At 47.9% G+C, this 13,065-nt stretch overlaps 1 protein-coding gene across 1 annotated transcript in view; it reads right to left on the bottom strand.

Annotated features, from left to right (window-relative positions):
- The window catches only part of GOLM1 (golgi membrane protein 1), a 56,734-nt gene extending 54,386 nt beyond the window's left edge, over window positions 1–2,348 (bottom strand). Inside the window, exon 1 of the mRNA XM_053205193.1 lies at window positions 2,206–2,348. The gene's annotated coding sequence lies outside the window, so the exon portion shown is untranslated. The remainder of the gene's footprint in view (window positions 1–2,205) is intronic.
- Between the last annotated feature and the right edge of the window lie 10,717 nt (window positions 2,349–13,065).

Raw genomic sequence — 13,065 nt, 5'->3', positions numbered from 1 at the left:
CAAGACTGTTCATGTAATGGCATCACTAACTGGAAAAGTCTAGAAAAGAAAATGACCACAACCTAAAAATGTTTCTTGCGGGGGGGGGGGGGGGGCAGGCAATGGAAATACCACTCAACACTCTTCTGAAGTGAGACAAAAGCATTATAAAGACCATTCCTCCTACTTCTGCAAAAAAAGAAGTGTAGTCTTTTTTTTTTATATTAACTACAACAACAAAAATAAGAGGTTCTTCCCCCCTCCCCGTTATCCAAATGATGGATGTTATTTCTCACATTAGATCATTAAAAAAAAAAGGAATAAAAATAATACAACTAAATTAAAACCAGGGCATGGAGCCTCTCGTCCCTCCCTTCCTGGGAGCCATGCGGCCTTCAAGCTCCCTTTCACCAAAGTGCTCAGCCATGGGACCTGCTCAGCCCAGGCTTCTGGAAATGACACCCCACGCCTCCAACTCTTCCCTGGAGAGGCAGCTCCTCCAGGCTCTGCCCTTCTCCCCTTTGTGCTTCAGATGCAGAAAGCCTGCCTGCACATTCAGAGGATTTTCAATAAGGTCAGCAGTTTCCTCCCTGCTGGGGGAAGGTGGCCACAAAAGCCAACGGAAGATAGAGAGCCCTGGGCTAACACAGTCAACCATCCTCATTCTACCCCACCCCTCAAAAAATAATATAAATACAAAATCTTGTCACCCCCCATCAATAAGTGGGCCCATGGCCAGCAATCAGAAAGGAGAGGACATCCTTAGCTCCCGAAAGCAACGTCGTCCATATCTGATAACCCACCCCCTCCCCCCAGACTCCCTACCACCACTCGGTCCTCTCGTTCACAGTCCTTCATTTTTGAACTAAACCAATTAAAAAATATATACACACACACACACACACACACACACACACACACACACAAACCTCTCCATAGGAGAACAAGATACGTCTGGAACAGCTTATTGTTTTCTTTAAACATCCTAAGAATTCAACGTCTTTTTGACCAGTGATGCCTTAAAAATTGAGTTCTGGCCTAGGGACAGCAAGTCTTACCAAATTACTGGTTTCTGCATTCTTCCCAATCACATGAGCTTACCTTAATCTTCTATAACACAAGCAGGAGGAGCTAGAATGCCCTAGGAGACCCACAAAGACCAAACCGCCAAGAGATTCCACGCCTCCCCAGGTCCCATGCTCCAAAAATTTCAGAAATACTAAAGCTGCCTAAATTTGAGTCAATCTGATGGCCATAAGCCAAACAGAGTCACTAGAATGTTGTTAAACATTTCATCAGGCTGTGGGACATCTTAACCCATCCCTAGGAATGCCCCTCAACATTTGCGGGATTTTGAGCTGTAGGGCCTTCAAGACCCCAACCCAGACAAAGGAAATCTCAGACCCATGAAAGCCACACAAGTTTGGTCACGCAAATGTGGAAAGGGGCTATCTGAAAACGACCAATATGATGGCATTCCCAATACAAGGGTTCTCAAATTCCTCTGAAAAGATCATTCATCAAACTAGGTTATTTTCTTACTGTGTTTAAAAAAAGAATCATTAAAGTAGCACACACGGCTGTGAAACAGAAACTAATGTATAAGCCCAGGAGACTATCTTTACACCAGAGCAAAAGTTCTATCGATGCTCCACACAAGCCAAAGGTGAGAAACACACGTAAGGGAGGGCGCCCAGAGCGTCCCCGACACGGGCTCCGGATGCGCTGTAGCGCTCGTGGCCGGGGGGACTCGGCGCCCAGCTCCCGGTCACCTACCAGGACGCGACCGCTGCCAACGTGGGCACCCGCGCGGCGCCCGAGTGCCCGGACGCGGAGGTGAGCGGCGCGCCGCGGCCCCCCTCCCTCCGTCGGCGCCAGTCACGCCCGCGGGACCGGCACTAGTGCGACTTCGGGGCTGCACGCCTTTGACTTCGGATGCCGACGCGCGTGACAAAGCGGAGAACAAAAAAGAAAGGCCCCGCGCGTCCCGACCGGCCTCCGCAGGGGCAGAGAGCTCGCACGGCCCCTCGCGGCGGCCGGGGGTCCGGGGGCCGAGGCGGCCCCGCGGCGAAGGCTCGGGCCACGAACGGGCTCCGGTGACTGGCTGCGGCCCGGGCGCGAGCCGGGGGACCGTCTCCGGACGCGGGCGGTGCGCCAGGGAGGGACGGGGAGGGGCAAGGCGGCCGGGGCGGCCCCGGAGCCGGGACACGCGCGCCGCGCACTCACCTCCTGCCGCGGCTCCGGCGGCCGATCGGCACTGCGGGCCCGGCTCCCAGGCCGCCTGGCGCTCCCCAGCCGCCGGCCTCGCGCTCTCGTCCGCCCCGCGCCGCGCCCAGCGCCGCCGCGTCTCCGGCCTCCGCAGCGGCGAGTCCCCGCCCCCGGACCGCGCCGGCGGCGTGGGGAGGAGGCGGCGCCGCGAGCGCAGGGAGGCGAGGCCGGGGCCGCGCCCGGACGCCGGCCTCACGATGCGCGCGCCCCGGCCCGCCGCCGCCCCCAGGCCCGCGCCCCGACGCCGGCGTCGCGCCCCCGCCTCGGCCGCGGCCCCCCCGGCGACCCCTGCGGGACGCGCCTCCGAGGGCGGCCATCGAGTGGGCGCGACGCTTCCGCAGAGGAGGCGCGAAGGTGGGACGCGGCGGCGCGGAGCAAAGGGACCTGGGGGAGAGACGACCCCTCACCCCTCACTGCGACCCCGGGCCGCAGGGGGGTTTCCGGAATGTAGGACACCGCACCCAGCGCCACCCACCTTGCCACACTCGCGTCTCCTTGCTCGGTGGCCCCGGTCCAAACTATGTAGAGGAAAGGGGCCGACCAGTAACAGGAACTTCGGGGGTCTAGACTCACGAATTTGCCTTTTCTCATCCTCCAGCCCTACCCTGTTCCTAACGTCCCCACGGCTGTTCCTTCTCAAGCTTTAATTTTTCGGGCTGTGACCCTCCAGACTTTGTAGTGGATAAAAGGAAGAATCCTGGACGCTGCGCAAGGGAGACCTTCTGGGACTCCCTAAGGGTGAAGCGTGGGAGCGTGAACGCCTGGAAGTTTCAGAAGCACCGTTAGGCCACACCTCCCGGATCACCTACTAACGATCTGCAAGGTATCCAGACTAGAAAATTCTAACAGTGGTTCCTGATCCTGACAGCCTCGGCCAGGCGTTTTAATGATCTGAGAGCTTTGGGGATATTTCAGTGCTAGGGTCCCATCCCCAGAGTCTTGAGCCCAAACGTAGGTGTTTTTGTTTGTTATCAAGCTTTCCAGATAATTCTAACATGTGCTCAGGACTAAGAATAAGTTTAAGATTTACCTTTTTTCTCTAGCCTACGTAGCTCTGGTTTCTAGGAAAGGAATGCCTTCCTCTCACCCTTCCCAAATCCCAGCAACAACAAAAAACAAGTAAATACACAAACTCCTAAAGGGAATGCTCACGGTGGACATAGTTTTCAACCAAAACAAAGATTCACCTTGAGAAAGGTGACCCAGATTCCTTACTGCCACCTGAGCAGGGTCTCCTTAAATTCAGGAAAAGGATCCTTTATGAACCAAAACCTCTTAACTGAATTTAGAGTAATATTCTACTCTAGCCCCAAATGGTAGTTTTGTTACCTGCTATTAAACCGTTGCCCTGCTGGACCAAGACTGCAAGAGCCGAGGGTGTGTTGGACATCAACCCTGGCTTTTCCCAAGACTTGTGTCACTTCTTTCTAATCTTCCAGTGACCGTAAGTGACCACAATCAGGGTTTGGAGACAGGTAGAATAAATTCCCTTAATTGTTCCTTCTGGCTCCCCTCGTTATATTTTGCCTTCTTAGGCTGGTGGGCCACACCTTCATCTCATTTGCCTCTCGGTAGGGTTCCATTGTGCCCTTCATTTATCAGCAAGTAATTAGTGACTTTTTTACAGTTTTATTGAGAAATGATTGACATATCTGACCATTGAAGTTTAAGGCATATGGCATGATCGTTTGATTTATATATTGTGAAAGGACTACCACAGGAGGTTCAGCTAACGTCCATCTTCTCATATAGGTGCAATTGTTAAAAAGGAAGAAAAAATTTCTCCTTGTGATGAGAATTCTTACGAGTCACTTTCTTAACCGCTTTCCCATACATCATACAGCAGCGTTAGCTCTGGCTGTCACGTTGTATATCACGTCCCTGGTACTCAATTATTTTATAACTGGAAGTTTGTACCTTGTGGCCACCTTCCTCTAATTCCCCACTCCTGGCCCCACCACCTCTGGTGACAAGTCTGATCTCTTTTTCTATGAGGTTTTTGTTTGGTGGTTGGGTTGGTTGGGTTTTTTGTTGTTGTTGTTGTTGTTAATTTTTTTTAATGTTTATTTATTTTTGAGACAGAGAGAGACAGAGCATGAACGGGGGAGGGGCAGAGAGAGAGGGAGACACAGAAGCTGAAACAGGCTCCAGGCTCCGAGCTTTCAGCACAGAGCCTGACGCGGGGCTCGAACCCACGAACCTCGAGATCATGACCTGAGCTGAAGTCGGCCGCTCAACCGGCTGAGCCACCCAGGCCCCCCTGGTTGGTTGTTTTTTTAAGATTCTACATATAGCGAAATCATACAATATTTGTCTTTGAGCATAATGCCCTCAAGGCACACCATGTTGTCATTAATGGGAGGATTTCCTGTCTTTTTCTTTTTAAGTTTATTTTTATTTTTATTTTGAGAGAGACAGAGAGCAGGGGAGGGGCAGAGAGAGAGAGAAAGAGAGAAAATCCCAAGAACCCCATTGTCAGCACAGAGCCCAACATGGGACTTGATCCATGAACCATGAGATCATGACCTGAGTGGAAATCCAGAGTCAGAAGCTTATCTGACTGAGCCACCCAGGTACCCCAGGATTTCCTGGGTTTTTTTTATGGATAAAGAATATTCTATTATATACACACATACAGAGCCCAGCACAGTGGAGACACTCTAAATATTAAATACCTGAGATCAATGGAATGGAATAGAATAGAAAGTCCTTATCACATACATCTTGCCAAGTTTGCTTTCCAGCATTCATTTTCCCTGTCTCCAGTTACCAGCATCACCATTTTTTTCATCCCTCCTCACTGACTTTTAGTCCTAAATGTCTATAGCAATCCAAATGGTGACCATCCCCCCCCCCCAAAGCTATTTCCATGGCCTAATCCCCGAACCTGTGAACATGGCCTTTACAGGGCAAAAGATGTGATTAAACTAAAGATCTTGAGGGACTTGTCCTGGATTATCCAGGTGGATTGGAAACAAGCATAAATGTCCATAGGAGAGAAGGGCAGAGAGGGTCTTAGACAGAGAGGGGAAGAGGCCATGTGATCACAAGGCAGTGTGACCACTGAACCACTGGAGTGATGCACCGACAAGCCAAGGAAGGCCTGGAGTCACCAGAAGCTGGAAGGGGCAAGAAACAGTTGGTCTCCTAGCGGCTTTGGACAGAGCCCAGCCCTATCCCCACTGCCATGAGACAATAAAACTTGTGCTGTTTTAAGCTACCCAGTTTGGATGATTTGTTACGGCAACCACAGGAAAACTAACACAATCCTGGAGTCCGCGGGTTCACAGATAGGCATGTGACCCAGCTACCTCAGCGAGACTCCATTTGGCACTCACCGCACCCACTGGGAAAGAGAAGCTCTGTTTTCTACTAAGGCAGCCCATCCTGGGAGAATATAACCCTAGAGCCGAGTGTCACAGTGTGGAGACATTAGTCTGATATTCTGAGAAAGACAGATAGACACCTAGTGTTGATGTCTTTTGATCTTCTGGATCCAGCTGTATCTGAAACCAGGGCTATCCTGGATTTTCGGTTATATCAGCCAATTAATTTCCCATTTGACTTAAGCCAGTTAGCACTGGGTTTCTGTCACAAGCAGGGCCAAAGAATTCTGACTTAAAGGCCTTTTGTTACTGGTGTAGGGTTCTGAGTTACATGTGAGCTTCAACAAGTTAGCATAAGTATGTTCCAAATATTGCATGGGTCAGATACTAAAAGAAACCCAAAAAACATTATTTGTTACTTATCTGAAATTCAAAGTTACCTGGGCAATCTGGATGTTTAGTTTTTGGCTTTTGCTAAGGCAATCCTGTGTCAGAAGTTTTTTTATTGATCATCGGAAACTTTTGGAAAGCCAGGTTGTTATAGCACAAAAGGTAAGAATAATCTTTCTAAAGTAGATGCTTCTTCTAATTTTAGACATTCATATAACTATCTTTGGGGCACCTGGGTGGCTCAGTCAGTTAAGCGTCCAACTCTTTATTTCAGCTCAGGTCATGATCTCATGGTTTGTGAGTTGGAGCCTCATTGGGCTCTGCACTGACAGTTCGATATTCTCAGGAAAATCGAGGGTTCTCTCTCCCTTTCTCTCTGCCCCTCCCCTATGCGCGCGCTCTGGCTCTCTCTCTCTCTCTCTCTCAAAATAAATAAACTTAAAAACACACACACAGATAACTGTCTTCGGTGTCCTGTATTAACCGGGGTTGTAAAACAGTGTAATTATACACTCATGGTGTTTTGAACCTTAATGTGTTTTGAAGTTGAGAAAGAAAGACTCAGTTTTTAAAGGTCTCCTGCCACTGACCAAAGCAGTAAAAAGGTGCTTTTGTATGTTGTGAAACCTACAATTTCCTTTAAAACTGATGCCCTTACAGAGCTGTGTTCACAGTTGCTTCTGGCTGTGTGACATACGTGTTACGGAATGGTCCAGAAGCAAAGGATTATGAAGGACCCAGCTGGAGGCAGGGGAGTGGGCGGTGCAATGCCTATCAGCTTCCTTGAGCAGAGAAGAAAAGGCCAAGCTGAGGGTATCCTGAAATCTGGGGACCAACCTGAAGACGTGATGTTTTGCATATACAAGGTGATGCCATAGCCCAGGATAAGTCCTGTGTTTTGTGCCAAAATGAAGTTGTTCTAGAAAAGGTGGATCTCCTGCTTTACGTCTCTTTTGTTCTCAAAATACGTTCCCTCAGCCTCTTCAGAAAAGACTTCTGAAGCGGGTTGGTTCTTTGACCTTGAGAATTAGGAATACAGAATGGCAGATTCACAGTTTCACTTTGCAGCAATATTAAGAATACTTGAAAATGTACAAACTTAAGTTCCCTGGCTCATGGCTTTCCTATTAGAGCTGACTTTCCAGTGATGTTTGAAAAAAAAAAAAAAGAGGCTATTTCTTGAAAGTACAGTTTGAAAGGTCTATTGTATTTCAGTGGTTTCCATGCTTTGTTTTGATGTGTATTCTTTTTTCATTACAAGTATGTACTTAAAGTGCTGTGGGATAGAGCACACGTACCTGGCTCCCTCTCCTAGTTTGATTTATGTGCCCACTGACTTACTGTCTTACCCAGTCTGGCAAGTTTCCCGCACCTAGCAAGATCTTCCAACAACCTGACTGAAGAACCACTGTGTCCACTCAGAGTAACCCAGAGGTCACACCCTTATGGTTACTGGATGGGTCGTTCCACTGTGTCTACCCAGAGTGAGGTTACACCCTTATGGTTACTGGATGGGTCATGCCAGGTATTAGTCATGGGAAAAGATTTTTAAACTGAAACATATTTGAGATATAACATTGTGTAGTTTTAAGGTGTACAACATGTGAGTTCGATTACACTTCTATGATTGCCATTGTAGCGATAATCAGCACCTCTGTCAGGCCACATAAATTATCTTTTCTTTTTTTAGTGGTTGGAATAATTAAGTTCCAGTCTCTTGGCAAGTCCGAAGACTGTAATACAATATTGTGGTCTATAAGAGACTTCTGTTTTTTCACGATGACTCACGGGGTGGGGGAGGGGTCTACTATTGACCTTTAGGTAAGTATCCTGCACAAGAAAAAATGCTCCCCCACCAATGCCAACAGTGGCTCCCTATCTCTCTCTGCAATTGACAAACACTGGTCTCAACAGAGAATCTAATGACCCAGGGGGCAGTACAAGGACACTTGCCAGGTGGAAGGACCTGGGAAGTTGGAGCTTTTTTCCCTGTGGGCTTCCACTTTATGGAACATGAAATTCAAACTGAGAAAGGGAGCCTTGCTTTTTACATCAGTTTAGGATGAGGCTCAGCTGCCGGTGACAAGAAGCCTAAATGATAGTGGCTTAAGCTCACAAAGGTTTCATCTCTCACAGGATAAGTCTTTGAGCTGACGGTCTTGGCTGTCTTGGCAGAGATTCAGGCTCCCTGCACCCAGATGTGACCCTCATTCACAGGGTCCAAGATGGGAATTGCAGCTGAAGCTGTCACTTCCACGTTCCACCCAGATGACAGGGGAAAAAGAAGGGCTTGCTCCCTCCATTTAAGGAGACCTCTTAGAAGTTGCATGTGACATTTCTAATTACATTCCTTCGCTAGATCTTAGGCACGTGCCCACACCCAGCTGCAAGGTATCTGGGAAACAGAGCTTCCTACTCTGGGTTGCCATCTGCCCAGCTAGAAACCATGGGTACTGTTTCCAAAAAAGAAAGGAAGAAGAAGAGATCTTTGGTGACAGCTGGCAGTCTTTGCCATTCCTAGGAGGGCCAATTACCTGCATCAGTGCCAGGTGACGCCCTAGTATTTGGTCAAGCTGGGTTTCAGTGGTCCAGCCTTGACTCAGGGGAAGAGGAAAGCATTGGCTTGCTCTAGCCCCCAAATTCTTCAATGCTCATCTGTGGAGGCTGGGCACTGTGTCTCCTCCCCAGAAATCTAAGTGGGGGCTTCTGACTGCTCCAACAGAACGAATACAACAGAATGCATGCTGAGGCTAGGTCACAAAAGGTGACACAGCTTCCAGCTGGCTGTCTCTGGGATGTTCACTGTTGGAACCCAGCCACCATGCTTGGGGCAGGGGGAGCCCAGGCCACATGGAGAAGTGACACGTGGGTATTCTGCCCACCAGCCCCAGCCAGGGTCTCAGCTGACATCTGCCATCAACTGCCAGACGTGTGTAGGAAGAAAGCCCCATATGATTCCCCCATGGTAATCTGTGCCCATCCCAAGTTTTCCATCTGAATGTGGCTGCAGAAGTGGCCAGCTGAGCCCAGTCAGCATGCCAACCCTTAGTGATAACCATAAAATGTTTGTTGTCTTAAGCCACTACATTTGGGGTGGTTTGTGATGCAGTAATGGATAACCAAAAGCCAGCAGGGCATTGATACTTTAGCATTGACCAGTCCAGTACCATTCTGAGGCCAGCAACTGGAACTCCATCAGGAGAGGCATCAAGGACACAGTGACTCAGGGCCCAGGGGGAGGGATGGAGGTTTCAGGCAGAGAGGATGTTGCGAAAGACAGCAGCTCCTCCTCAACGACGGCATCTTCTTCAGCCCTCGACCTTGGTGGCACTAGTCTGTCGCACAATACTTCCAGAAGAAAAGCACACGATGTGAATAAAAAGGGGGGGACGTATTATGTGTGCCAAGGGGCCAGGACTGGAAATGAGGAAAGACAAAGTATCCACAAATCTAAATGGTATACACTCCCGTCTTCTGTGGTCATCCTACACAGAATTGTGAGGAACACAACTTCTGTGTCTACTTTGGGGCTCCTCTACCCTCAGTTTTCTCTCTGTCCCCCAACCCCAGCCTCCCAGAGGCTCAGTCTCTGCTGTCAGAAGCCCAGATATGCCCCAAGGCATTGACTGATGATCACATCACATTGACCCTGGACTTCCGGAGACTTGAAGCCTTAACTCACCGTTTCCTCCATCTGCTCTGACATCCAGACCCCTGTCACAGGGCAGGATGGTGGTAACTTGGATATGTAAGGAGAGCACAGCTGCTCTCTTGTGTAGAATGAATCCCTTCTGAGGACGCCTGGCTGGCTCAGTCAATAGAGCATGCGACTCTTGATCTTGGGTTGTGAGTTCGAGCCCCCATCAGGAATGGCATGGAGTGGGAAGGAAGGCCCGGAACCCACCAGTTAATGTCTTAATGTCTATTTCAATCTCTTCTGGATTTCCTCCTTTTCCTCTGCTCTCTCTACGAGTGTCTGGTGGAGAGAAGAATTAAGCCTTGGACTCACTAGGCTGCTCAGTAGGAAGCTAGTCCGTCTGGTAATCTGTTGCATCTTCCAACAAAGTGGCCTAGACTTGAGGCTTGAGGAGAGTTTTGTTCCCCATGTCACAGAATCCTAACGTTGGGACCTTAGGTATCATTGGGTCCAACATCCTCTTTTTAAATGTTTTTTATTCTTATCTAACATATCTTTTTAAAAATTATTTCCAGCACTTCTTTCTGCCTCTTGCCTACCCTGCTGATGGTGCTTTGGGGTGATGGTGGGGGTTTAGATGGTGGCCAAGAAAGAATTCTTTGAAGATGTCTTTGGTGCAAAAAAAAAAAAAAAAAAAAGGTGATTTTATTAAAGTACGGAGACAAGACCTGAGGGCAGAAAGAGCTGCACTGGGGTTGTGAAGAGTGACTAATTATATACCTTTAGGTTGGGAGGTGGTTAGGGACAGCATAAGTCTGTAAGGAATGTTGGAAGCAAGCTTTCCAAGACCTTGAGGGTCTAGCTATTGTTAGGAAAATGTCATTTATTACTGTTTAGTAAAACCTCAGTCATGTGGCCCTTTAGATGTGTATCAGGGGGCCATAAGCCTGGAATATGATTACCAACATATATCTTGGGTTGGGGGGTTGGGAGGCTGGTAGAGATAAACAAAGTTTCCAAAGCAATTTTTATATGTTAAACTAGACTCAGAGGATCTTAGAGGTTGGGATAATGTCAAGCTAAGATTCCCTTTTGCCCCTAGCAAAGTGTCATGATTGAGGCAGCTGAGCTCCTAGAGGAAGGTCACTCTGCCCGTTTCAAGGACTTGTCAATGGACTCTAGGCAGTAAGGGGAATTTAATGTTTCATTTGCCTTTGTTTCCCACATTGCCATGACAAGTACTTAAACCCCCTTACGTCTTGATGAGGGTGACATTAGGGTTCCAGGAAATGGAGGCTATAGGTTTCTGGAGATTAGACTATGGATAAGATTGCCTTTTTCTTGCAGTTTACTAAGTTCTCTGTAAACTGAAGGAGACTCCTGTCCTGCATGACTGTGATCTCTATCAGTCAACCATTTGTTTCCTTTCCTTTGTCCTTGGGCAGCCAGGAGTGCCTGAGCAATGTTCCACACATCCCACCTGGTGGGGGGGGGGGGAGGTGAGTCTGTACTTTGCCCTCAGCCTGCCTTATGCTCCTTCATCATCTGCCATCTCTCATCTTTGATCAGCAAAGCCAGAGGTTCTCAAATTTTGGGTTTTAGGACTGAAAATTTTTAAGTAAACACATTTAAAAATTATTGATGACCTCAAAGAGTTATTTTTATCATGTGGGTTTCACTATGAATATTCTAGACATTGAAATTGAGAAATCTTAAAAACATTCTTCGTATTCACAGTACCTATGACTTTGTAACCAATAAGAACACAGATGTTTTCATAACACATATTTGTATCAAATAACATGTATGCAAGTCAACACTTTGAAATCAAGGTACTTGATCTTATTAATATATTAAGCAAGCACATATATTACACATTTGTTTTTTAATATATTGACAACCATGTTTCAATATGATTGGTTTCTTTATTGTTTTTTTATGTTTTATGTATTTATTTATCAGTATTATTATTATTATTATTATTTTTTTTTTTTTTTTTTTGAGAGAGAGAGAGAACAAGTCTAGGAGGGGCACAGAGAGAGAGAGAGAAATCCCAAGCAGGCTCTGCACTGAAAGCACAGAGCCCAATGCAGGGCTCGAACTCATGACCTGATCTGAACCAACTGAGCTACCCAGGTGCCCCCATTTTATTTTTATGCATTTAAAGTTTTTGTTCTGAGAAGGTGTCCAGAGACTCCTGATCTAGGCCCTCTGTGACTAGCACAGGAACAACAGAAAGACAAAAAAGGTTTAATTGTTGTTTGAATTTCCAAAGCCCCAGTGCTAGGGAGAAATGGAGGGTAGGTTTCACCTCCAGAGGCCTTCAGCCCCCTCTTGGCACCCAGGAGGCCTCTGTGGGGGCTCTTCCAGGCCTACAGCCCCTCTGCTCTCCATCTGAGTGGGTGCTATATTTGCCTAGGCCATAGACCTGTCTCTGTTCACTCAGACACTGGTAAGGGTCGCCTTCCTCTGCAGCCAGAAGCCCCCATGCACTGCCTAGGAGACCTGTGCCTGTGTCAGCTACCCAGTTGTGCTCAGTCCCAAACAACCCATTTCTGCCTCTTTCCTAGATATGAGGTGGACCTAGGCCCTTCTGGGGGTAGGTCCACCGTGGAACAGGAGGCCCTGACCTATACACCGGATCACGCCTGTGTTGGGTGGGATTGGTCAGAACCGTCTGGAGATTTTCCTCTGCGTTAGGTTGGAGAAAAACTCCTATGATAACAAGAGAGGGTGGAGGTCTGGAGGCGTGCAGTAATTTGTCCAGGAGATAATATTCGCCCACTGTTAATGTCTCTGAGCTCAGAAACACAGAGTGGCTTCTTCGGTGGGCCTGGAGGGGCTGTGGCCCCAGATCTGGTGTTGTGTGTGGAAGCGAAAGCTCACCACCCCCCTTCTTTGGCGCTGATTTCTGCAGCGTGCCCCTATTGCTATGGTAATGAGCCAGGGAAGCTTTTCAAGCCTGTCGGGGAAGAGCAACCTTCATAAAAGAAAAGATAAATCAGGACCACAGTTTGAAATCTGGAAAGAATCAGAGAAGTGAGACGTGAGAAGTTGAATTAATGGTGGAAGAAAAAAATACAGCAGCCAAGCCAGCCTAACCCAGGGGAGGGGCAGGGTGGCAGAGGGGGACATTCGGGAGGCTTGGCTATAGCTTGTCCTAACCCCAATGGTCCCCACAAAAAAAGCCTAACTGTTCCAGATGCCTGATAGGTACCAGGGGAACTTTATCTCCTTGTTTGCTTACATGGTCTTCTCCCTAACACATATGTGCATTTTTAAGCAGACCCTCCAGAGATAGAAATATATATGTATATATCAAGGCACTAAAACATTTGATAATTTAAAAAAAAAAAAATATATATATATATATATTTTTTCTTCTCCTGTACCAGAATAGAGCACAGTTCACATAGCAGTAGCTGGAAAGGGGACAGAAGGAGGCACATATTATAACGAAGAAGG

This window comes from Acinonyx jubatus, chromosome D4 (assembly GCF_027475565.1).
Source record: "Acinonyx jubatus isolate Ajub_Pintada_27869175 chromosome D4, VMU_Ajub_asm_v1.0, whole genome shotgun sequence".
Taxonomy (NCBI): Eukaryota; Metazoa; Chordata; class Mammalia; order Carnivora; family Felidae; genus Acinonyx; species Acinonyx jubatus.
This window is presented reverse-complemented; position numbering and strand designations above follow the sequence as displayed.